Consider the following 23,869-nt stretch of genomic DNA (forward strand, 5'->3'; position numbering starts at 1 on the left):
ACCCCAAACCCTCAAAATCACACCAGCTCCTTTCCCACTGCGCTTGGTGATGCACCACCAGCCTCCCTCCATTCTCACCTAGAGACCCGCAGCTGGTCCTGCGCAAATAGCTGCTGCAGCAGGCTCCGTGTTTCAATGAGCCCCTGCTTCACAGTACTGCTTTAGAGGGGTGCCGGGGGACCCTGGGCATTTCAGGGTACCTCTGAGAATCGAAGGCACTACAACTTCTTTTTACATCATCTGTCGCGCCGCTTGAGTTAGCATTTGCTATGTGCATTGGCCACAAACGGTTCCTACAGTGCAGGGGAATTAGCCAAGCCCCAGCAGCATTATCAGCAAATAATTTTCACTAGTGTTTCTCTGGTTTAGAGGCAGTAGACAAAGACGTGATCTGGCAAAAAATTTGTGGGAGGAAAGATAGTATTTCTGATCGAGCCAAGACTTACATCACCATCCCCAGGAATTTCTCCTATGCGGGAAGCACAGAGCAGCCCCTCTCTGGAAGGTTAACAGGGTTATTTAAACTTGGGTCATTTTATACAGCTGGGCAAATGAATCTGGTCAAAACCGAGGTGGCAGTAACGTCTGGCAGTGAGGCTGGAAGGGATGAGAGGCCAGGATGACTGCCTGGAGCTACAAACCGCTGCTAACAGACTGCCCCCGGCTGAAATAGCTCGTCTGATTTTGTCTTTTCCAACAAAGATGTCTGTAGCCTCTGTCCCCCGTCACCAGCTCTGGGGCGGGGGGATGTGCTTGACCAAGAGGCTACCCAAGCCCAGTGCCTCTTCTGTTTGCACCACACATGGGGAAATAACACCGGGAAAGCCTTAGGAGCAATTTCTAGTCTGCAGCACACCACAGGAGCTGCTCCAGTTAGCAAAAGTGCTCATCCTGACCCAGGAGGAGATCGCTGGATGCTGGGCAGGGAGTGGGTGCCATGGGAGGACTGTTCCTGCCAGGGAGCAGGTCCGGTTGCACGTTCCTCATCCCTGAGCCACCCGGGGCTGCCTGTTGACCCCTAACGCCGCTTCAGCTCCAGGCGTGATTTTCCTGCCTTACTTCAGTGGGAGAGAGGGTCTTCTCAAAGAGGAGTGATGAAATGCAACCACTGAAGTCTATAAACCACCGTTACTCTAAGGCAATGCTGTGCCAGGAGGGCTCGGTGGGAGATGTCTCACAATGTCTCCTTCCCCCCCACCAGCCTGGGGGGTGGATTGTGGCCAAAAAACCACATTAATTTTACAGGACATTTCCTCAGCAATGGCAGATCTGCAGAGCATGAAGTGAGAGGTTTCAATCTTCATGGTTTATCAGGGGCTAATGAGTGATCACTAGATGATTAGCCAGATGCTCTGCTAGCTGCTCGTCCTGCACAGACACAGAAGGTAGCTCCATGCCAGCTTAATTCGTATGTCTGACGTGGTCGGCCAAGGACCCATGACTTGTTGGGTTGCAGAGAGAGGATGCACTCATGCACAGGAGTTTCCAGCCTCCTCAGCAACATGCTGGAGAAAAGACCAAGACCCAACTTTGGGCTGCTATTGTTTGGTATCTTCCACCTAAGTTAGATATTGTGACCTCCCCTGCAAAGTGAAGCCCATCAGGAGGGGCTGGCCTAAAAAGTCACATATATTGAGCTGTGCAGGGTTTGCTTGACAGTCAGCAGACAGACCCATACCTCCTAAGGGCGATTTAGGCTTTAGAGCACCCGGAGCCTTGTCCCACCACCCCACTAATCGCAGCAGATGCTGCAGCACAGAAACACGGAGGACCAGCTTCATTCAAAGTACAAAAGGGACCGCAGGGCTCTGAGGCTCTGATCACACCCTACTGAAGTCGGGAGGGGAGGGGGTCGTTTCACCTAACTCTTGTTGCCTCCTCTGTCTGAATGAGGAACTGTAAATTCCCTCTCTGGTCATTACACAGAAAAAGACACTTAGTATTTGGTTCATTTTCAAGTAGAAGCGTAAAACGGGTCAGACAAATTCCCCTCTCGCAGCCCCGCAGCTGACCCCCGCCGGCAGAACAGGCCTGTGAAACCATTCTGTGTTTCTCCTGGCTCTTGTCTGAAGAACTTCTTCTGTTGGCTATTTTTGTTTGGTGTTTTTTTTAAAAAAAGGAAAAAGATTTTTTTTTGTTGTTCTTGTTTAAGTAAGTATTAAAGGAAGTAAAGAGAGCTGAAAAATACCAGATTCATGGTCCTGCTGCAAGTATATTAGTAATTAATCTTGTATAACAGGAGCAGATGTTACTTTTTTCCAAATGGCTTTGCCTGTGCTCAGAGTGCAAAAATCACATTTTGCAGTGGTGGTGACAGGGGAGTGATATCAGTGGGGCTGTATATGTGACTGAAAGCTAGGTACCTACTTAAATGGTCCTGCAGACTGCTATCCCAAGTGACGGGTGAATTCATTGGAGTAAAAGAGAAGACATTTTAGACCATGTTTTCCAAAGAAGGGGAGCTTTAATCTTCATCCTTCCCTTACCAGCCTAAAAGGATATCATCGTCTCAGAAGACAAGCAAGCCATATTCCAGATGTCCAAAGTATTTGAAAGAGGATGTTTATTAATGACCTGGGGACTGAAGATAAACAGGCTGCACAGAAATAACCACCGAGGTACAATGGTGAAGTTAACCTTTGCATGCCGGAGGTGCGGGTATTCCAGGGAGGGGGCTGAGAGGGGGGCACAGGCTGCAGAGACGGCTTCAGGCGTGCGGCTCCGAGCTTCTTAAACGCTTTCATAGGTAGTAACACATCGCAGTGCTGCAGAGGAGGAATACAGATCTGCTGGAGAAGTGTCTTCTCCTATTGTCTGCTGACACGATCAGTTATAACGAGGGAAAATTCTGGCCTCATCGCTCATGTCAAAAGGAGCAACCAATCCATCTTCCTGTAACAAACACTGCCACAAGGACAAAGGGAGGTTTTACCAGTCCTTCCTTTCAGACACCCATAATTTATAAAGCCACAGCAATATTTCCATGCAAAAGCAGCAACCGCAGTAAAAGAAATCCCCTCTCCTTAGCTTCACATCCCCCCATCTAGCACATAAAACCTCCCTGCTCAAAATCAATAATGCATTTACTGAGCAGGCTGAGATTTACCTTCCTCCTTCTGCACACACATATTCCCGTAGGGAAAGCCCAAAAGAATCAAATTCCATGTCTAAACTGTATTGCACACCCTGAAACCCAGTGAGTCTGGGCTCCGTGATAACCATGGAGGAGCAATACTCGTGTCAAGGACACGCTGCTAAATGGCCTTCCTGCCAGACCAGATTAAGCGGTGTCAGCCCCAGATGATTATACATATCACAGGTCCGTGCAGGAAAAGGGCAGCTCCATTCACCTGCCCTTCAAGGTGGTTTGACCTCAACTGTTCGATGGCTCAGTTCGTCCCCAGTGTCGAGGGAGGGAGCAGTAAATTGCTTATCCTTAAAAAAAATGTCTCTGCCTTAAAAAAGAATTTACATAAATAAATACATTTTGAAATAATTTATAAACAAAAATAATAAAATATTATATTAGTAATAAATAATTTATAAATAAATACATTTATGTACGTAAATAAAGTTTAAATAAGCTCATAACCATAAAGGGGTGGGTTTAAAACACACTGATAGTCACATATTGTCCTTCACTGGGAGGCTGCAGCTAAGTGATTGCTGAGGCTTGGGGTAATTACGTAGAGGTGAGGCTCTTAGTTGTCTCCCTCCACCTTGATGTGCCTGGTTGTAGTCAAAGTCTGCAATGCTTTGGGGTACATGCAAGGCAAGGGTGGTTCCTTACTACATATGGGTATAAAAACCTTCGTGAACCCTGGTCTTAGGTGTGAGGTGTGTGGGCTCACGACCAGAGACAAATCCCTCTGAGGAGTTCTGGTCCTATCCAAGCTACTCCCTGTATCCCCCTGTTCCCAGCCCCTTTCTTCAGCCAACCTCAGTCCCATCAGCTCAGCTCCTCATTTGTCCTACTCCCCTACCCTGGCCTCCACACATCTCCCTTCCCTATCCATTACTCACACACAGAAATTGATCTTTCGGGTGATCTTTTGGCTGTGTGGGCCAGGGCTTAAGGCACTTCTTACTTGCCCTTGCCTAAGCCACTGAATCTCTTTGTATCAGTTTGTAAACCATAAAATTGAGTCATAATCCCTGTCTCAAACTGTGCATCATCTATTTAGGCTGCAAGGCAGGTCCTTAAAGTTGTCAGGTATATAACTCGAGAAAAGAGTTTCCAAATAACGTGGAGTACTTGGGCCAAGGCTCTTTTCAGACTGGGTGGTTTTTTACTACATATGGGTGTACAAACCTTTGTGAACCTTGGTCTTAGCTGAGACCTACTCTAAGCACTAATAATGGTTGTGCAAACCAGGAATACCATGGAGATGTCGCAAAACATCCATCCTGCCCACCCACAAGCAGCTTCCATGGCTTGTTCCCATGGTCTCCTGGTAGCAAATGGTTAACATGGCCTTTATGTTCCAGATGTGCTGAGACTAAAATAACACTTTTCAGTATTTAAAAAAAAAAATAAAAGTCAGGTAAAAATAAATTGACGAAAGGGCTTGACACAGAGTGAAGTACAATGGAATGACCCACTTGGGAAAACCGCATATTCAACCTCTTCAAAACCGTATGAAAAATACTTCCCTGACTCATCAACTATTTGTATCATTCACCTGCTGTTTGCGGTCTTCCCAGGCTAACAGGAGTCAGCTGGAATTCGGCAATATTTGCAAAGCTGTTGATAAAGACTAACCTAATAACTTATCATTTTTGCTGGTGCCTTTAACTCACCTAGAAGAAAAAAAAATCACATTTGACTGGAGTAAGGGCCTGTTGTTTCAGAAGAGACCCGTTTATCCGTACTGCTTGTGCATCACCAGTTTAAGAGCCCCTCAGCAAACACGCCGTATTGTCTACGGTCTGGATGGTGTTTACCCAACCTATTGGTAGGGGTCTCCCAAGAGGAAGCACCGAGCATTATCGTCAGTTGACACTAGTTAACTCTTCTGCTTAATGCATCCCCACAAGAGATACTGCAAACACACACATATCAGCTGGTATTAAGCAGGAAAATAACTCAGGCCTCCATTACAAACCATATCCAGCTGTAGTCGTGCTTTGCTGGAATTGCTACCTTGAGGTCAAAAGTTGAAAAAAAAAAAAAAAAAGACGTCTTAGTATTGTATTTATAAAGTTCTTATTGGCAATAAGCTGAGCTGGCTGGATCATTGAACTAATCCTTGTATTCACTGAGTGGAAACTCCAAAATGTTGACAAAGTGCTCCTATTTAATCTCAAGGAATGCTTTTTGTTCTAAACCAGAGGCGTCTAAGACATTACAAATTACACCAAGAGGCTTCCAGTTTATCACAGTATCCTGATATTTGGAAGAGCGGAGATCCAAAACACAGCTGTTTGAGAATTTTTCAACTCTAGTTTTTTAACTGTTGCGTATCAGCTTTTTTAAATAGAAGTTTTTAATGGAAGTATATTGGTTTTGGTCAAATAAAGATTTGCAGTTGCACAGTAGGCTTGGTAGTCAATCACTCCTGAATGAGTACACTGTTCACTGAGAATATTAGAGCTTGGGTTCAGGTCTCTGTTTCCTTTATTCAGAGCAAAGATTTCTCTGGAAATGCCACAGCTCAGGCAACTGTTTCATTGACTACTACTTCAGGCTATTTTGATCTGCCTTTCTCTTTTTGAAATCTCAAACAAATCACCAAACTGGAAATGATCCTCTTCTCCGTACACCTGCCCTCCATTTGGCCACCAGACAAGCCAAGGGATGCCCCTTTCCATCCAGGATGTCCCTCAAGAGCAAGTTCCCACTGACCAGGAAGGTGGCTTGGCAGGCTGCTCTCACAGGGCTGTCTTCTCCTCCACACTATCTGGGTGGTTCTGAAGAGGATGGCTGAAGAGAAAAGCCTGATTACCGGATCAGCAGAGAAGCAATCTGGAGCGAGACCACCCTGTCTGTAGGGAAATAATTTGTTTGCTTCATCAATGAGTACCAACATCAGCCCTACTTCAGGCCACCAAGCTACCACCCAAGTGATAGTTAACATTTCCTTGTGGTCAGAACTTGGGTGAGGTGCCACCGCATGAGTGAGGCGCAGCAACCACCATCCTTACCACCTTCAAGAGTGATGTCCTTCTGATGGGATACGCCATCCTAACAATACTATAGAAGATGGTGTCCTTGTTTTGAGGGATCCTGAACAAGCACTGAGGTGTCAGGAACGAGCAGTTGTGGGACAAATCTCCCTGTGCCATCACCCAAGGAAGCACTCAAGCACCTCGCCAGCAAGCACAAGATCAGGGGTAAGACAAAAGCTCTACATGTCTGCTCAGTCCCTGTCTTTTCTGAAACCAGCCAGAGCAATTCAAATTTGGAGATTTTATGTTCCTTATGGGCTTCTATTTTCTTTCTCATACTCAGTGTTGTGTGACACCGAGTATCATTGTTGTGAGGAGCCCGCAAAACTGCCACTGGGGACCTGGTTGTCCTTGGAAACAGATTGCAATCTCAACATGTTTCCAAATGAACAAGAAATATTTGGAGATGGAACTGAAGAGTTTGTGTGACAGAAAGAAACGGCACTAACCCTGTGCTTTAAAGCTGCCAGGGAAGGTTCCGTTTCTTGGGGATGTTAAGGAAAAAGCTTTTTTTGATGAAAGAAAAAAACCCAGCCAAGAACATTTGCAACCTCCCCAACAGAATATGAGCCGCTCTGTAATTAAGTCCTTTTTGGATGCTTAAAGATGTGCAAAGTGAGAGGGTCCCGGGCATGCCAGTAGCAATGCATTTTGTTTGGCAAAATGCCACATTAAGTGTATCTCAGCTCGTAAGTGATTATTTTCCCTACAGGCAGCTTTGAGCCTTGATCTAGCAACCTCCAGCAAACAGAAACAGGGCCATCTTTCCTCTGAGCGGATTAGCAGCGGTTAGTTAGGAAGGAAACGCAATGAATCGGTTGAACAAATTTCTTTCAGTCCGCGGCTGGTTTCTGAAACCTAAACAGTCCTTTAAAAGGGAAGACCAGCAAGGCTGTCTGTGTTTATGCTCCAGATTTAAATATACTAACATGCTGCCAGGCTTGTAGCTTTGTATCAGGTGAAGGTCAGAGAAAATTCCAACTCCTTCTGACAGGTTATTTTGTGCTTAAATAAATTCAGATAAATTTTACAATGAGTTTATCTGTAGCTTTCAAAAGACTGACGTGCACCATAGCAAGGCTGCAGGCTGCTGGCAGCCAGCTGGTGTAAACAGTGGCCAGCATGGCCCGGGACACAGACATCTGTGTAAGTACAAGTATCTGAAATTAATATCTTTCCCAAAGAGAGGAAGGCTCACGTTAAGGAAAAATGATGGAATATTGATGATATTATTTACACTTGTAACATAGGGGACCGGCTAGTGCTTCCAGATTATGTCCAAAGGGGCCCAAATATGACCATATTTTCTCAAATTTGCTTCTGGCGGTGCCCGCGGAGGAGGTGATGCTCTGCTCAGCCCTTGCAGATGGTGGTCAGACCCGTTCAGCTCCACCACCCCGTGCCTGCTCCTGCTGAGCACAGAGGTGCTCTGCCTCTCCAGAGACCATGCAGAGAGCTCCAGCTGCACAGCTCAGTGGTTTTCATGCCTTTCATTCAAAAAATGGAAGGATTCGATGCATCAGACCTGCTCCCTGACAGTGGTGCGCTCTTTCAATAGCACCAAATCGGCAAGTCTTCAGTTTAGAGATGTTTATGCTTTGGCCAGCAACCCCCTAGAGACCCCTCTTCCCTAAATAGGCACTCATGCAAGGAGAACATCAGGTTTACAAGGAATTTGTTAAATCATGGTTTTTCACTACGGGTTTTATTAACTGAGATGGCTACTCTGCTGTAGCAAATTATAACATTAATTATTCATACTCCCCCCCGCCCCGGGCTTTTCCCTTTCAACCTGTTTCTTCCTTCATTTTCCATCTCCTCACTTGCTTCAAGATCAGCAACGTGATCTGCCCCCCTGTTTTGCAGTCCTTTGCAATTTCAGTTTTGCCAGCATGACCCCATGAAAATCCTTGCACTGTGAGCAAAAGGAGGCAGGGATAGCAGGGTTCTATATTAGGCAGAGATAAACTCTTTGTTTACGTGTGTCTTAAGAAAGACACTCATCAGAAGATAGGCACACATCAGAACTGTTACTTTTTGGGGGGGAAGCAATGATGAAGCAGTAGGAGTAAGCTGGAGAAAAACCTGGCAGGGATTGCACAACCTTTGTCGCAGTAGAAGGCAGTGAGTTGTGCTGGTGATGTTCAGCTTGCTCATTTTTAATTTCTCCTCATCTGTTTATCAGAATTAATTTATACTGCTATTAATCGGGAATAATCTGTTGCTCTACAGTTACATGGCAAGATGACTATTTCTCCTGGGAATCAAAGGCTGCCTCTGCCTGCACTGCAGGCCAGTCCTTGGTAAAAAATCCTGGGAAGCTGGGCTGGAAGAGAAGGTGAAATGTTCAACTGCACCAAGTTTGCACTTCGGTGGGGACACAAATCTCCCCGTGCAGAGAGGGAGACCTGGTGGGTCTCCATACCTTTCTGGGCATTGCTGCCCCTCTGGGAGCATGTCCCAATCTGACCCAAGCCCCCATTGTTGGCAAAGCAATTGTGGTTTCTCAAAACCACCTGCTTTTCCAGACGCTGTAAAGGTTAGTTGCAAGGAAGGCTATCTCTCTTTTGAAAACATGCCTTGGTGCGGGTGTTTTTAGCGAGGATCTTCTCCATCCCAGGTAGCTCCCATTGGACTAAGCCGCACTAAGGCTGGGCTCTGCATGGGCTACTTAATGCCAGGAAATTAGCGGGGCAAGGAAAGCCCAATCTGCTGGGAAAGGTGTGACAAAAATACATCCTTTTCCTCCAACAGGCTCAGAAAAGGTCCTGAAGGTAATCATGGGACTGAAGAGGCGAAGGAAGAACAAGCCACTCGGGCCAGACAGTCCTGGTCTTGCATGTGCACAGTCAAGATCACTCAGAGGCAATCAGCCTTTCAGAGGGGAATGTAGCCATCTGTCACAATGCCTGCCTTGGGCACTTAAATCTGATATCCATGTCCAGTTGCGGTTTCCACTGGGACAAAGAACCCATCCCAGAATGCTCCTAACAATTAGACCATTTCTCACACGTTGACATTTTGAGCCAATGGAGATAGACAGCTAGGAGGGAGCATCCTTCTGGAGGTGACGTGTAAGACGTGCGAACCCAAACACCAAGCCCTATCACGAGGCTTTTTTAGTAACATAACATTGTCCCTTTTAAGTCAAACACATTTCGGTTCATAGCCCTAACAACAGATTGCATTGATGTTTGAAACCATACCACTCAATGTAATTACACCATCATCCCTTGTGGCTAACTCCTCATCCCACCTTTTTATGAGCCATCCATAAATACAAAATGATTTATCCAAGTGCCACCATGCTGTAAACTTGGTCACATGGAACTGGTGATGAGGGACATACGTAAAGTTTAATTATGCCATTGATTCTTGCTAAAATACTAACTTGAAGCTGGCTATAGAGTCCTCTCGTCACTTGAAATCGAATGAAAGTATAAAATGTCCTGTACTTTAAAGACACGCAGCATGTACTTTTCAAGTGGTAATCTACGGGGAAAATCTTTCATTGCCTGCTATAAAGATAACCTCTTGTATTAGGATTCAATGCGAAGAGTTATAAAAATCAGAGCCAGAAAGGATCTATTAATTCCCCTCCTGTTTCTCTGCCAACATAAGTTTGTTCCAAAAGATGTATTATTGAGCGTTATTGGTATAGCTAAGCTTTCAAAAGGGCTGGCTAATGGGGATTCCATAAGTCTCTTTGGACGATGGCCGCCAGGCTAATAGACCTTGGCTTTGGAAAAAGCAACTCTGACATTTAATCTGCAGCTTCTTTTTTACAGTCTCGCCTCACTGCTTCCGGCTATACCTGCTTGAATCAGCTTGAATTTTGGCACTCCAACACTGGTGTTGCACAATCTCCAACACAGAGCCTTTCTACCCTTGTCTGACTAGTCCGGACACTTGGATCAGTTTTTCAAAGCAGACTCAGGGATTCAGCCACAGCTGTAAGGGAGAAATACAGGAACGGACCAGAAGATTCATCCATATAACTCTCATTTATTTTTGTGGCAATCATTTATTTGACACCCCGAATAAGCTTTGGAAACCTCTGCTGTTTGGTTCTTCCTGTCATTGCACAGGGTGGACATCCCAGCCTCCAACTTGATTTTCTCAGTCCCCTCCAATGTTTAAATATTTCCTTAACATCACTGTCAATTCAATGACTAGGCCAGCTTCCAAATGACTTAATTTTGACTCTTAATGAATTGTGTAGTGTGGATGAGAACTTGCTTGCACAGACATATATGTGTACCTGCACCAATCCATACATGTGCCAGCGTCATCCCATGGGGTTTGTCTTATCTGTGTCTATAAGCATGTTAAATTTCTATAGGGGGAATGTCTATGCCATTTTATGGGGGGAATCTCTTCAATGACAGAAAATGTCTGGGTTTTGTTGTTTTTTTTATTTTCTCTGCAGAGTGTAGTAGACATTCAACAGACTATGCTGAAGCATCATGATGCGTAAGCCAACAACACTGAAATGGTGATGCCCTTTATGCAGGTTTGGTTCTGACAAATCCCCACCGAGCCAGACTAGCTGTTGGTCCTGGAAGCAGACCAGCTTTGCTTCTTGTGTAGTTGCTCTGCTTTAATGCCAGTCTCTCCTCGCCTGTGGGCCAGTTTGGAAGAGTCATGGTTATCCTAATAGTGAAAGAAACAGGTTGGTTCAAGGAGACCACAGAGGTGATGAGCAGCACCCAAATGCTGACTCAGGTCCCACCTGGTCCACGGGGACAAGCTTTGTCCTTCAGTACAGATGACTCAGTTACTTTGGAAAGCAGCAGAATAGTCACAAAGTGCTAACAAATCTCTAACAAATAGGAGTTTTTATGGCTCATGAGTTCATCTCCCTGCTTCAAAACAGTAATGCTTTAAGTTGCAGACCAGTATTCCTCTACCAACTATGACAGGAGTTATTAGCTTCAAGGCCATGAATCAGGTGGAATGAAGTAACCTCCAGAGGTGGTTCAAAGCAGCCTGAACTCAGAGCTGAGCTTGTTCATCTGAATGCAGAATTAGTCTATCAAGTAGTCATAAGCAAGGTCATAAGCTGTCATTTCTGATTTCTCTCTCGTAACACCATCTGATTTTGGTCACATCTGTTCACCGAGGAACTTACCGCATCCCAGGCAGGTGGACAGTCAGCCAGCTGTGGCTCAGAGATGATAAGTACCTCTTGTTTTTGATGCAGCAACACAACCAACAGAGGTAAGCACTGCTGTGAGCAACAAGGCAAACAATGGGAATTGGGTGCTCCTGAAGATGCATTGGGTGCGACATGTATATGAAACCCAGTTATATTAATCTTGCAATAGACTGTAACAGCATGTCCCCGCTGCTGGGAGATTTCAATACTGCAGTAAAACATCACAGACACAATTCTGATCTGTTTAGACTCGCATTCTTGAGTTTCACCTCAAGGCCTTGATATCGGATCTGCAATGATTTCCAGCAGCCAGGGAAGAGGCACTGCAAACCTGATCTGTATGAGTAAGTCCTCAGCAGCTCCTGCTTTAATGACTTATTCATGAAAATAAATTGGCAGATGACAGGCCCCCACCTCGGGAACAGAAAGGTTGCTGCTTTAATTAAACTTCTTAATTGGCATGGCCATCCCCTCCCACCTAGAGCAGACACTGAATAAACATAGGATGTCACCGCATCCTTCTTATGAACAGACACGGAGCCATTTCAGAAAATCAATGACAATGATTAAGAGAGCTCTCATGCCTTGCTCCCACCTACATTTTACTTTCCACACCAAGTGTATTGACTAAATGTCTCCTCCCAGAAGGTTATGTATACAGCCTTTCTGCAGACAGCACAAGCAATGTTTCTCGTTAGAGGCAGGTGATACTGCTCAAATTCCTAGCAAGCATCTTCCTTTACTGTTTGCAGCACGAGTCCTGTTGGGTCTGGTACTGTACGAGCCTGGCAAGGCATATTCTGTCCTCAGAGATCTTCTGGTTTCCAAGACAGACAAAAAGTGGCTGGAGAAGAAGTGACGTGAATTTTTACTGCACGGGGAGCCAGGCAGTAAGAGGGGGAATACGGCTCCTGGTTGAGGATGGAAAGCCCATAGTAGGGTCTCCCTTCGCTATCCTGTCAGCAGAAAACTTCCTCCTCTGAGAGGTCATCCCACAGCTCAGCAGATTCGGCACTTGGGAGGCCGTCGTTGTGGTATTTGAAGGGCAGTCATGAGAAACAGACAAAAGAACACCCCACCCAAAATGTGTAAAACTCTTAAGAATTGATGAAGGCTTGTTGGCCCAGCCTTCCCCGTCTACTCCAGCTGCTCCGCACAGCCCCGGTGATGCTCAGATCTGGGCTTGCGTCACAGCGTGATACAAAGCAGATGGAGCTCAGTGGTGAGTCTGGCTCCCGATACTCAATTGCTAAAGAGCAATCGTCTTGAAGAGATTTTTTTTCTTTTTGCTTTAAATCACTCGTTGACCCAGATTAGGAGCTTTTACTGCTGGCGACAGTGCTTTATGCATTACTGCATTATTACTCAAAGATATATTTTTTTGCATCTTAAAAAAGATTTATTTATTTATCAGAGTTTTATAGATCTTTTTTCCCACAAAGGGCTAGAGAGAGGTGTCACAAGAACTACTAATGAAATATGCTCCGGCAGAATATTTCTATGTCTTGTTTTCTTAAATGCATTCGAATCTATATCGAGTTAAAGTTAACCAAACCTTCCCCACCTCTCCTCATTGCTCCAGTGAACGCGGATCACTGTGGTGGAATCTACTTACCTGCAAGGCTCAGAAACCCGCTCATCTTATGACAACTTCGCGGGTTACTGCGTGCCACCTGAGCCACAGTGACTGTGCTGCTTCAGCCCAGGTGTACCTTTACAGGCCACCTCTGGAGAGAAATACTGTGAGTGATTTTAAACCTCAGTAAAAGAGGTTTACTCTCTCTTGCACATAGACGGGTGCATGAGCTCCACTGGCATCAGCTGATGGATGGTGACACATTGAGGTCCTGAAACTCAGCTGTGGGCCCAAACCCTGAGGCTGTGGGGGTGTGCATGTGTATATATAAAAATGTATTTAAGTGTGTGTGTATGTGTGTATATGTTTGTATATATCAGTATATATCACAGAGTCACAGAAGGTCTGAGGCTGGAAGGGATCTCTGGAGATCATCTGGTCAAAACCCCTGCTCAGAGCAGGGTCAGCTACAGCAGATCACTCAGGGCCATCTCCAGTCGGGTTTTGAATGCCTCTAATGATGGAAGCTCCACAATTTCTCTGGGCAGCCAACTGTGGTGGCAGAGCAGCACTTGCTTTGACGCAAGCTACATGGGCACTGCGATCCTCTACTCCCATGTGGATGGCCAAGGCAATGCCTCTGCCTCTCTGCTGTCCTCCGGTGAGGGGGGGCAACTAGTTTTGTGGTGTAGATACGCTGCTGAAGAAACGTACTCAACGTATATGCAAGCTCTCATCCCCAGAACTGCCAACGTATTTGTGAGCCTTTATGCTTCTGAAGTGAATCATGCTTAAAAGAGTTTTGTAGATGCGGAGCCTGTTTGCAAGGCGCCCGTCACTAGAGGCTGAACCTGACATGATTTTAAGCACGTTTTTCTTCACAGTGGCCCAGGATATAGGAATAAAAGAATTCAAATGATTTGTTCCTGTCTGAGACGCAGCAGGGATATCAACTTTCTTCAGCTGAGCCTCAGACCTGAATAATTGGTTCACTTTCCCTCTCTATTCCAGTATCACCTGTAACAAATTGGCAGCTTTAAAGAAGGGAAGGTGGCACATGGGCCTGGCTTCAAATTGTGAGTCTTAGAAATAGATTCAAGCTCTTGGATCCAAATAACCCTGGATCTGCATGCAAACTCTGCAGCTGATGCTGAAAAAGCAGGAGGAATTTGTAAACTGTGTCTCAGGAGACATCTCAGAGCTACTGACACTCCTACTGGAGGGTTTGAATGGCGCTGCTGATTTTGCCTTTTAGGTTGTGAGGTCATGACTAAATAACAGATAAAAACTAAACTATGCAATGTTATGACTATTGCATATGGGGGCTGAATGACTTGTCTAAAAGGCAAGGGTCCAAAGAAGCACTGAAACAGAGCAGCTGCTTTATGCCGCCTTTCCTCCTCCTCCACAACAGTTGGGGCTTCTCAACCGCTCCCCAAATCCCTAAGAGACATCTCGCACTGGGAGAGCACAGGAGGTACCGCAGGGCAAAATAATTTGGTTTTGCTGCCTTTTGACATGCAAAGATCCTTCTCTGACTTCTCTCACACGGATATGTATTTCCTATCCAGTTGCAGGCTTAGAATAATAAAATCGTAGAATCGTAGAATCCTTTTGGTTGGAAGGGACCTTTAAGATCATCAAGTCTAACCATTAACCTAACACTGAACCATGTCCCTCAGCACCACATCTACCCGTCTTTTAAATACCTCCAGGCTGGTGACTCAACCACTCCCCTGGGCAGCCTGTTCCAGTGCTTAATAACACTTTCAGTGAAGAAATTTTTCCTAATATCCAATCTAAACCTACCCTGGCACAACTTGAGGCCATTTCCTCTTGTCCTATCGCCTGTTAGCTGGGAGAAGAGACTGACCCCCCACCTCTCTACACCCTCCTTTCAAGCAGTTGTAGAGAGCGAGAAGGTCTCCCCTCAGCCTCCTTTTCTCCAGGCTGAACACCCCCAGCTCCCTCAGCCGCTCCTCACAAGACTTGTGCTCCAGACCCCTCACCAGCTTCGTTGCCCTTCTCTGGACACGCTCCAGCACCTCAATGTCTTTTCTGTGGTGAGGGGCCCAAAACTGGACACAGCACTTGAGGTGGGGCCTCACCAGTGCCCAGTACACGGGGACGATCACTGCTCTAGTCCTCCTGGCCACACTGTTCCTGATACAGGCCAGGATGCTGTTGGCCTTCTTGGCCACCTGGGCACACTGCTGGCTCATATTCAGCCAGCTGTTGACCAACATCCTCAGGTCCTTTTCCACCAGGCAGCTCTCCAGCCACTCCTCCCCAAGCCTGTAGCGTCGCACAGCTTTGTGTGCTGTATATGTATTTTATATCATGGAAACACTGAGGGCAGGCGCTACGGCTCTGGGCTACAATAGAGAGAGGATACACCACGGATGTGTCCATAGAGGCTGGGTGAGGTAGACTCCGATTGTGCTGGACACTGTAGAAAAGCAGTCCTGCTCACACACAGTTTGGGGGAGAGCCGAACTCTGCTAGTTAGCGATTCGGACTGCTCTACAACAGAGATTTCTGTATAGCAAATGTAGGGCTCCTGCAACAGATTTCCTTTTCCTAACCAGTTTTTGCACAACTGCTTACAAGTAGCCCAAACGCCTTCCAGGATCTGTAGACCACAGTTTGAAAAGCACTGGTTTAATAAACAAAACGCTACTAATAGCTGAGACAAGCAAGCATGGAAAAAGCATAAAGAAGTAAATTGGCTGTGCAGAGTTATTAGCCAGAACAAGTATCACAATTTCTTGCCTTCTAAACCATCTTCAAGTTGCAGTATATTACACACACTACAAAAACCCTTTGGTTTAATTTACATTTCTTTTTTTTCATGTGCTTTCATGTCTAATAATGTGCGCGAGGCCAAGTCTTTCAGGAAGCGACACGCTCAAGCAGCAATCCAGGGGCAAGCACAGCATGTGGCACTGGTGCATATCGCAACGCCGGCCTCCATTAGCAGCCCTGCCTCATCTAATGTACACAAGGGCTGTGGTCAACGAAAGAGCTCGATGGACTGTGGGAACAATTAGGCTCCGTATCACTTCTCGTGGCCGTTATTGGCAGGCTTTCCTATGAATTATTTAGGAAGAGAAGAAGCTGGGCTGGGGGCCCTTGTGGGTCAGTGGAGCCAGTCTCTGCTGTCACAAGCTGCCATGTCACATGTATTCCCAGGTGTTCAGCCATCACCTCCCACACCAAGCTTCGTTTCTGCCTCCAGTGCCGCTCCTGCAAGGTTGCAGCTGAAGCACTCTCCTCCAGTGATTAGAAAATTTCTTTTAATTTCCGGCCTAAAGTTATTTGTGGCTGGCTGATACACATTTGTACTGGTGCCAACAGCTGCCTTCAGCTTACATGAGTTTTTTTGTTTCTCTGTTGGTTACCTCCTTGATGTATTAATAGACAGCACAAGCGAATTGCTTCTCAGCTTTTGTTTTGCCAGACTAAACTGTCCAAACTCATACAATTCCCTCTCATTGGACATGTTTGCTGCTCCCTCCATCATTCCAACATGCCAGGCTGCTTCAGTGGGAATGACTCTTTCTGGACTAGGGGGAGGCCATGATTATACACGGGGTTTTTTTCCAGAAAAGGTTGTAAAGGAGCAAAAATATGCCTTTGTTCTTTCAGAAGTCTCTCTCCTCATGCAAGCTGTGACCGTATTTGTTGTCTTGTGCAAGCGCGCCGCCTCGGTGCTGGCAGCCATTTTGCGGTTGATTGGCGCACTCAAAACCGGTGCAATTTCTTAGGCCACGTCTATGGCAGGCCAGCCGAGCGAGCCAGGGCCTGACGACGTGGCATGGCTCCCATCCACGCAGCTCGACTCTCATAATCCCTAAACCAGAGTGACCTCATCCAAACAGCCTCTTGGAAGCCGGCCCCGGACGGCGATAATCCCCAAACCGTGCCTGGGCATCATCTAGCAGGGAGCCGGTCGGCCCCGGTCAAACAGTGCCAGGAAGCACATAAACATTTATCCTCGCCAGTGGTCACAGGGCAGTTCATAAACCTGCCCCGGCTCGGTTTAATTAATTAGTGTAGAGGGAGCCTCAGCGCATGACAGGCACTTTGAACTCTTCGCTCCAGGTCCGCTGTTCCAGGTCTCAAACGTAGCGTGTTTTTCCTTTGTGGTATTCCCAATTCACTGATGCCTCCCAACTGTGTATTGTCTGCAAATACCATTAGCCCTTGCATACTTTTTGTTCCTTAAGAAAACTAACTAAAACTGGCTCCAAGGAATTTCACCCATTATGTCCCCCCCTCTCCTATCATTTTCCTTTCAGAAGAACCTGTTGTGTTTGTTCTTGGCGATTTCCTGACAAACCTTCAGCTCGAATACCAGTCCCCGCTTCTTCCAACACAAACAATAATTTCCCATGTGGCTCTTTTATCAAAAGTGTTGCTGAAGTCCAGACAGATTAGATCTAAAGCATTTCCCATGTCTAAAAAAGCCCATGGAGTTACTTTGTTTGCTCATTTTTTTTTTTCACTCCTTATCACCAAAAGCTATCAGGTTAGCCTGACTCAAGTGACCTTGGTAAAGCCCTGTTATATTTTTATCGTATTTTTTCCTTTACTTCCATGTCTTCAGCCCTTCCTTCAAAATTAGTTTACATGTGATCCAAAATTTGTGCTGAACATATCCAGCCCTTTTTCTCTGAATTCATGTGAATTCAGTCCCCAAGCAGTCCCTGTTACTCGCACATCCCAGCCTCAGGAGGTCTGAAATTCTCCCTGCTGCTTGTGCACCTTCAAGAAATAGGGTCGTTTTAGGAAGTCTGTGGTGGGCAGAAACAAAACCCAGAGCTGGAGCTGATCTTGAGGCTGCTCATTACCTTTCTGGACCCCCCCCCTTCCACTTTTTAATGGGAGAAAATGAGCTGTGTAACGGCCCCTCGTTCAGTTCGCTCAGGAGGAAATCGCTGCATGTGGCATTGCAGTGCACGTGCAAAATGGCAAGCACAAGACGCAAGTGTTCATCACTCACCGTGATTCTACCCTGCCCACATCAGTCTATGGCACCGCTCTGCAGCGTGGGGACACTCGGCCTCAATTTCACTGAGCCAAAGGTCCCGTTGAGACAGAAAAAGATCATTTGTGGGCTAATCCCCTTCGTATTTAGCGTTTAGGCAAGTGCTGCCTTGTTTCTCCGTGGGGGTTCTGCAGTCCATCCTGAGCCCTCCGCCACTGTGCCTGCCCTGCTGACCTGCTCTGGCCGTGCTTCGCCGCCCATGCAGCGGTGGCTGCAGAGACACGCGCATCCCCCCATCCCAGGCACCGATGGGTTTGCAAAAGATGGATGATGTGAGGAGACGCAGGGCCAGCACTGACACTGCTTAGTGCAAGGCAGGGGAGAGGACAGTGCCTTCCCGTTTGATGTGAGTTTTCTGGCAGCCTCATCTGGAAATACCCTATTTGGTCAGGACCTGTGGTCCTCTTTCAAGGCATTTCATCCCTGGGGGCTGTGTCAAGTGCTGCAAGGGCTCCTGCTTGATTTATTTCAAGTCCTCTTTACTTCAGGTTTCACCTCCTTTGCTAGCAAACCTGTCCCTCAACCACCACCATTCCACATCCTTCTTTGTATATATATATATATATATTAAAAAATACATATGTACATATGCATACATACATATGCATATATTTTATTTACACACATATGTATATAAAATCAATTTATTCCAAGCAATCCTCTGTCTCCTTTTCCAGGAGTGACCAGCCCAAAGCAGACACAACAGCAATGCAAAAGTCCCGGCAGCTGCAGACAAGTTCCTTCCCCACAGTCTCCGGCAGGCTCCGCTCCAAAAGTCTGCTGGTCTTAATCTGGGACAAAGGAGCTCTTTCCCTATTTAGCCGGAGGGTAGCTATGGCAACATGGCACAAAGACATCTCAATAGCTGGCTAAGGCCACACCAGCCCCCTATCTAGCAGACAGACACTGTTCGCTGGTACTTAAACTCTGCTTCGTTTTGACAAAGGCGACGTTTATTACCTAGGACTGGGCCCCTGGCTCAAAATGTACAGTAGCTGGGAGCCAAAGCCAGCGCTGCAACCCCCCCACACACACTTGACAACTGGGAGATTTCAGGGGGTGCCCATGAATAGGTCTTGTAATGGGTAATGAAAGAAGCGGTGGGGAGGGAGGAGAGGAAATGAATGAGCGGAGATTGCGGCAGCTCGAGGGGAGCTGGGCGTAGGGGACGGCGAAAGGGCGCTCTGAGTTATGGCTCGTCTGTCTGGGAAAGTTGCACTGATACAGCTTTCCCCTTTGTCTGGAATGAGCTGCCTTGTGGCCACACACGAATTGTCTCGCATCCTTTCGGCCTGTCTTTAAATGGAAATGCTGCCTCTTTTTTTTTCGTGCAAGGGCTGTTTGCCTGCTTTGTGCCTCAAAGACGAAGCAAAACTCTCTGCCCGGTACCTACCAGCCTACACGTGTGGCCGTCCCTGGCCTCTGAGCTTATCAGAGATGCATTTGGGAAAGCTGTTTGGAAAAATGGCTTATAAACGGCTTGCACATAGCGTTGCACCAGGGAGGTCTGCTGGGGAGCACCAACGCTGCACTGCTCTGTCCCGACACAAAGCTCCACTCCTGCATTAACCCCCCCATGACATTTTCTCTCCTCTCATATTTCTACAGCTTTTTGGGGGGGATGATTGCAACAAAGTTAGACATTGATTTGGCCTCTGGGCAGTGGTAGCACTGGGCTCACCAGAGCCCTCTCTGCTTTTGCCGTAGCTCTGGCAGAAGCAATCCGAGCACACGCCAGTCACGAAGACCAAAAGCAAAGGGTGTTGGAGATGCCTGCCTTCCCGGCCACGCGGCCTTGGATGCAGAGGCCTAACCCAGCAAGTGTTTCTTTCTTTCTCCTCCATGCTACTGGCAGCATTCCTCCCTCCAAAATCCTGCTGCACCCTGGACTACAAAGCTGCCTGGACTTGCCTGTGCAGGCTTGGCCACACAGGGTGGGGGCACGGCTGTGGCACCTCATGGCCCTGGCCCCATCCAGCAGGTGCCCTGAGCAATCCTGAGCATCTCTCAGTGAACGTCCTCCTGCTCCACCCTGCCCCAAAGTGTTTCACAGCAGTGGCAGAGCCGGGATGTGCTGCCTCTTTGACCAGCCCCACCATCTTATTAAGCTCATTGCAGGCAGCCACCAGTGCTGGCTGATGGTGTTAGTGGTTGTGGTGTCGCCGCCAATACATGCAGGCACTTTCCTTGCCAATTAGTTTCCTTAAAAGCACCGCGGAGGCCTCAGAGCCACCAGCCCCGGTGCACGGGGCCATCTGTCTGGCATTACCAGCCCTGTCACCTCCTGGTGACAAGTACCTCAAGAGCGGCAAGCCAGCTGGTGTGCGACGGTCACCGTGCTGACAGCGGGGACGTCCTCGGGCACTCTGCATGCTCGGTGCCTCCACCTGCTCTCCTCAGTCACACATGTTAATTGTAAACTCTCTGGGGTGGGAGGTGGTGGAGCTGCTGGATTAGAATCATAGAATTGCCTAGGTTGGCAGAGACATTTTGGATCATCGAGTCCAACCATCAACCTAACTCCGACAAAAACCACTACTAAACCATGTCCCTCAGCACCACATCTACCCGTCTTTTAAATACCTCCAGGGATGGTGACTCAACCACTCCCCTGGGCAGCCTGTTCCAATGCTTAATAACACTTTCAGTGAAGAAATTTTTCCTAATATCCAGTCTAAACCCCCCCTACCACAACTTGAGGCTGTCTCCTCTTGTCCTATTGCTTGTTACAAGGGGAGAAGAGACCGACCCCCCCACCTCTCTACCCCCTCCTTTCAGGCAATTGTAGAGAGCGAGAAGGTCTCCCCTCAGCCTCCTTCAGGCTGAACACCCCCAGCTCCCTCAGCCGCTCCTCACAAGACTTGTGCTCCAGACCCCTCACCAGCTCCGTTGCCCTTCTCTGGACACGCTCCAGCACCTCAAGGTCTTTCTTGTAGTGAGGGGCCCAAAACTGGACACAGCACTTGAGGTGGGGCCTCACCAGTGCCCAGTACACGGGGACGATCACTGCTCTAGTCCTCCTGTCCACACTGTTCCTGATAAAGGCCAGGATGCTGTTGGCCTTCTTGGCCACCTGGGCACACTGCTGGCTCATATTCAGCCGGCTGTCAACCAGGATGAGCCTCACTTCCCCAAACCCCAGCCCAGCCAGAGGCTCGAAGCACAAGGCAGGGAGGTGGGCAGCACCAGCTGGCAACCAGGCTTTGCTGATCGCATCCATGCACCCAGCCTCGGTACGTCCAGAGTGTGCAAACCCCTCTCTGCTCACTTGAAGGAGCTGGAGGCATTTAGAAGACGCCCACCATCTCACGAGGCCACCAGTTCAACTCAGCCTTGTGAACGTGTGAAGGTGACACATGGCTTGCTCCAGACTACTGGGGAACCACGCACGAATGCAGGTGACTCAAAAAAGCCTGGATATGATGCTAGCAAATAGCTTGTGTTATGTATTTGCTGCTGCAGAAGCTGATGTAGCAGCAAGCTGTTCACAAGGCAATGGCCATTCATCACTCAAAAATATGCTAATATATTAGACTGGATAGTTTATATTTCATCTATGCTCCTCTGCATTTCCATATGTAACCTCCTGCTATGGAGCCCAACAGGCTGTAGTATTATCTGAAGTAAGAAATCAAATTAACTCTTGCTTAAAGTGGAAAGTCAGCTGCTGCAAAAAGCATGAAGCTATCTCACACCCTGTTTCATGCCACTTGGCTAGCAGCACCGGTTTTGAGACCAGTGAGGCTGGTTGTTGCGTATATCTGTGTGTGAGCTGCTGGTGCCCTCCTTCTTCTCGCAGTTGCTGTGGTGGTCCCCAACCCTTTATTGCCAGCTCCTGGGCACCTGCCCTCTGCCTTACCCCAATAACTCACCACCATCTTCTCCCATAGACCCACACTCCAGCTTTCACCACAGCCTGCCTGAGCTGTTTCCTAGTGTTAATGCCATTGCAAGCTGCTTGCTTGCTTTGTTGGATGCGGGTGCTGAGAAGCCCCAGACCTAGGGTGAAGGCAAGGAGAGGAGGCAAGGGAGGCAGGATAAGCACTGAGATGACCTCTCCCCGCTCCTCAACTTGCTGCTTTGCCTCAGGCACATTCCTGCCTCCTGTACAATCAAAGATATTTTCTTCTGGGCAGCAGCGACATACCTCTTCTGTTTTTTCTCTTGCTCCCTGTGGGACCAGGACCCACCTTCTCGAGACCTTCACCCAGCAGCTTCAGCCAAATGTGGTGCAGAGGCACCAAAGGTGCTAACTTACAATGCACTCCATGAAAGTAAAGCAGCAGAAGAGGGGGAGAGCAACCCCCAGGAGAAAAAACCATGGGAGATTCAGCTTGAATGCATGCCAGAGGGTAGGATGGGGTTGGGGACAGTGACACCCACAGCGCAGGTGTGTTTGTGTGCATTCGGGGTGGCTGGCACTCAGCGGGATCCTACAGGCATGCCATATGGAGCAGGATATGTGCCTGCCCCCAGGTGTATGGTCCCTGGGGATGCCAGCAGGGATGTCCACAAGCTGCATGTCAGCCCCTGGGATTGTCCCAGCTGCCTGGTCGGGTAGCAGAGGGGCACCTATATGCTGTTTTTTGAGGGACCAGATGTGTTTCCCACCCCTTCCTGGCAGGCAGGACGGTTTCCGTCAGCCTGGCGCCCTGCGGCAGAGCCTCCCCGGGGAGCCCAGGGACAGCGGACACTCACATTTTTAGCTTTGCACATCAGATGCTCAAGTGATGACATCAGCACGGCTCCGTGCAGGCGGGAGGGGGGATCGCTCCCAGCCTCCACACCACAGCTGGTGAAAAGGCCCAGCACACTGGGAAAGCGAAGCTGTGAGCCGCAGCTCGATCCCCCGCTCGGGCACGTCTGGAGTTGGCCCGAAGCCGGGAAGGCTGCCCTTATCTAAAGGTCAGCGAGGAGACGACGGACAAATATCGCTGTCTCTGGTCTGTCATTGCGCACGTCGCACAGACATTGAAATAAGGCTGGCTGAGGGCTGGGGGTCGGCTGGGGAGCAGTTGGAGAGTTGGAGGGGTTATATTTTGTTCTAGAGAAAGATGCTTTAGCTTGTGCTAAATGCTGAAGTTGTTACGGCCTTTCTGGCCGTAACAGTTAGATGGTTAGATGAAAGGCGGGGGGGAAAGGAGGTCTGGAACTTGTAGTCCTGAATAACTTAATGGTCATGATCTGTACTTTGAAGCAAGATAATAAAAGACATTTTTTTTTATGCTATTCATTTCAGGAGCCTTTACTCTTCAGCCAGGATTTTTCTGCCTGCTGGGAATGGCCTGATGGAAAAAGTTTTAAAACTTTCAGAAATCCTGTCTGAGACTTTTACTTTGTTCTTTACCTCTGAGGTTTATGTAGCATTTGTACGGTCTTATCCATCAGACAGGACAATAAACATCAAGAACCTCCAGGTCACACAGGGACCGAATTGCCAACCCACAGCTCAACCGATCTCTCATGAGTCCCAGATGCTGCACCAGAGCAGTTTAAACACCAGAGAGTTCTGGAAAGCCATGGAGAAATTCTCTCGCAGGGTTTGCCTAACTCCAGAAGGTGCCAAAACCCAGTAGGAACAACCAGAGTGAGCATCCAACAACAGGCCTGGATGATGGGCTGCTCATCACTGCTGCCACATGCTGCGACATCTGGCATTGAGTTCTGGAGGAGATCTAGGGACCTTACACATAGGTGGGAGACTTGAGTCCTAAATAGGGTTTTGAAATGGCCTCCATGCCCAAGAGATGCTGAAAGGAAGCATGTGTCAGGAATTGTCTTTTAAGTATCAAAGATGAGCAGCGTGACCATGGAGGCAAGCGTCCACTCTGGCAGCAACCCCGAGTGCCCTGAGCCAGCCAGGGAGCCCAGGGGCACATCTGCTATCAGGATCGTGAGAGGGTTTAGGTGTAAGGTG

Source organism: Larus michahellis, chromosome 3 (genome assembly GCF_964199755.1).
Source record: "Larus michahellis chromosome 3, bLarMic1.1, whole genome shotgun sequence".
NCBI classification, from domain to species: Eukaryota; Metazoa; Chordata; class Aves; order Charadriiformes; family Laridae; genus Larus; species Larus michahellis.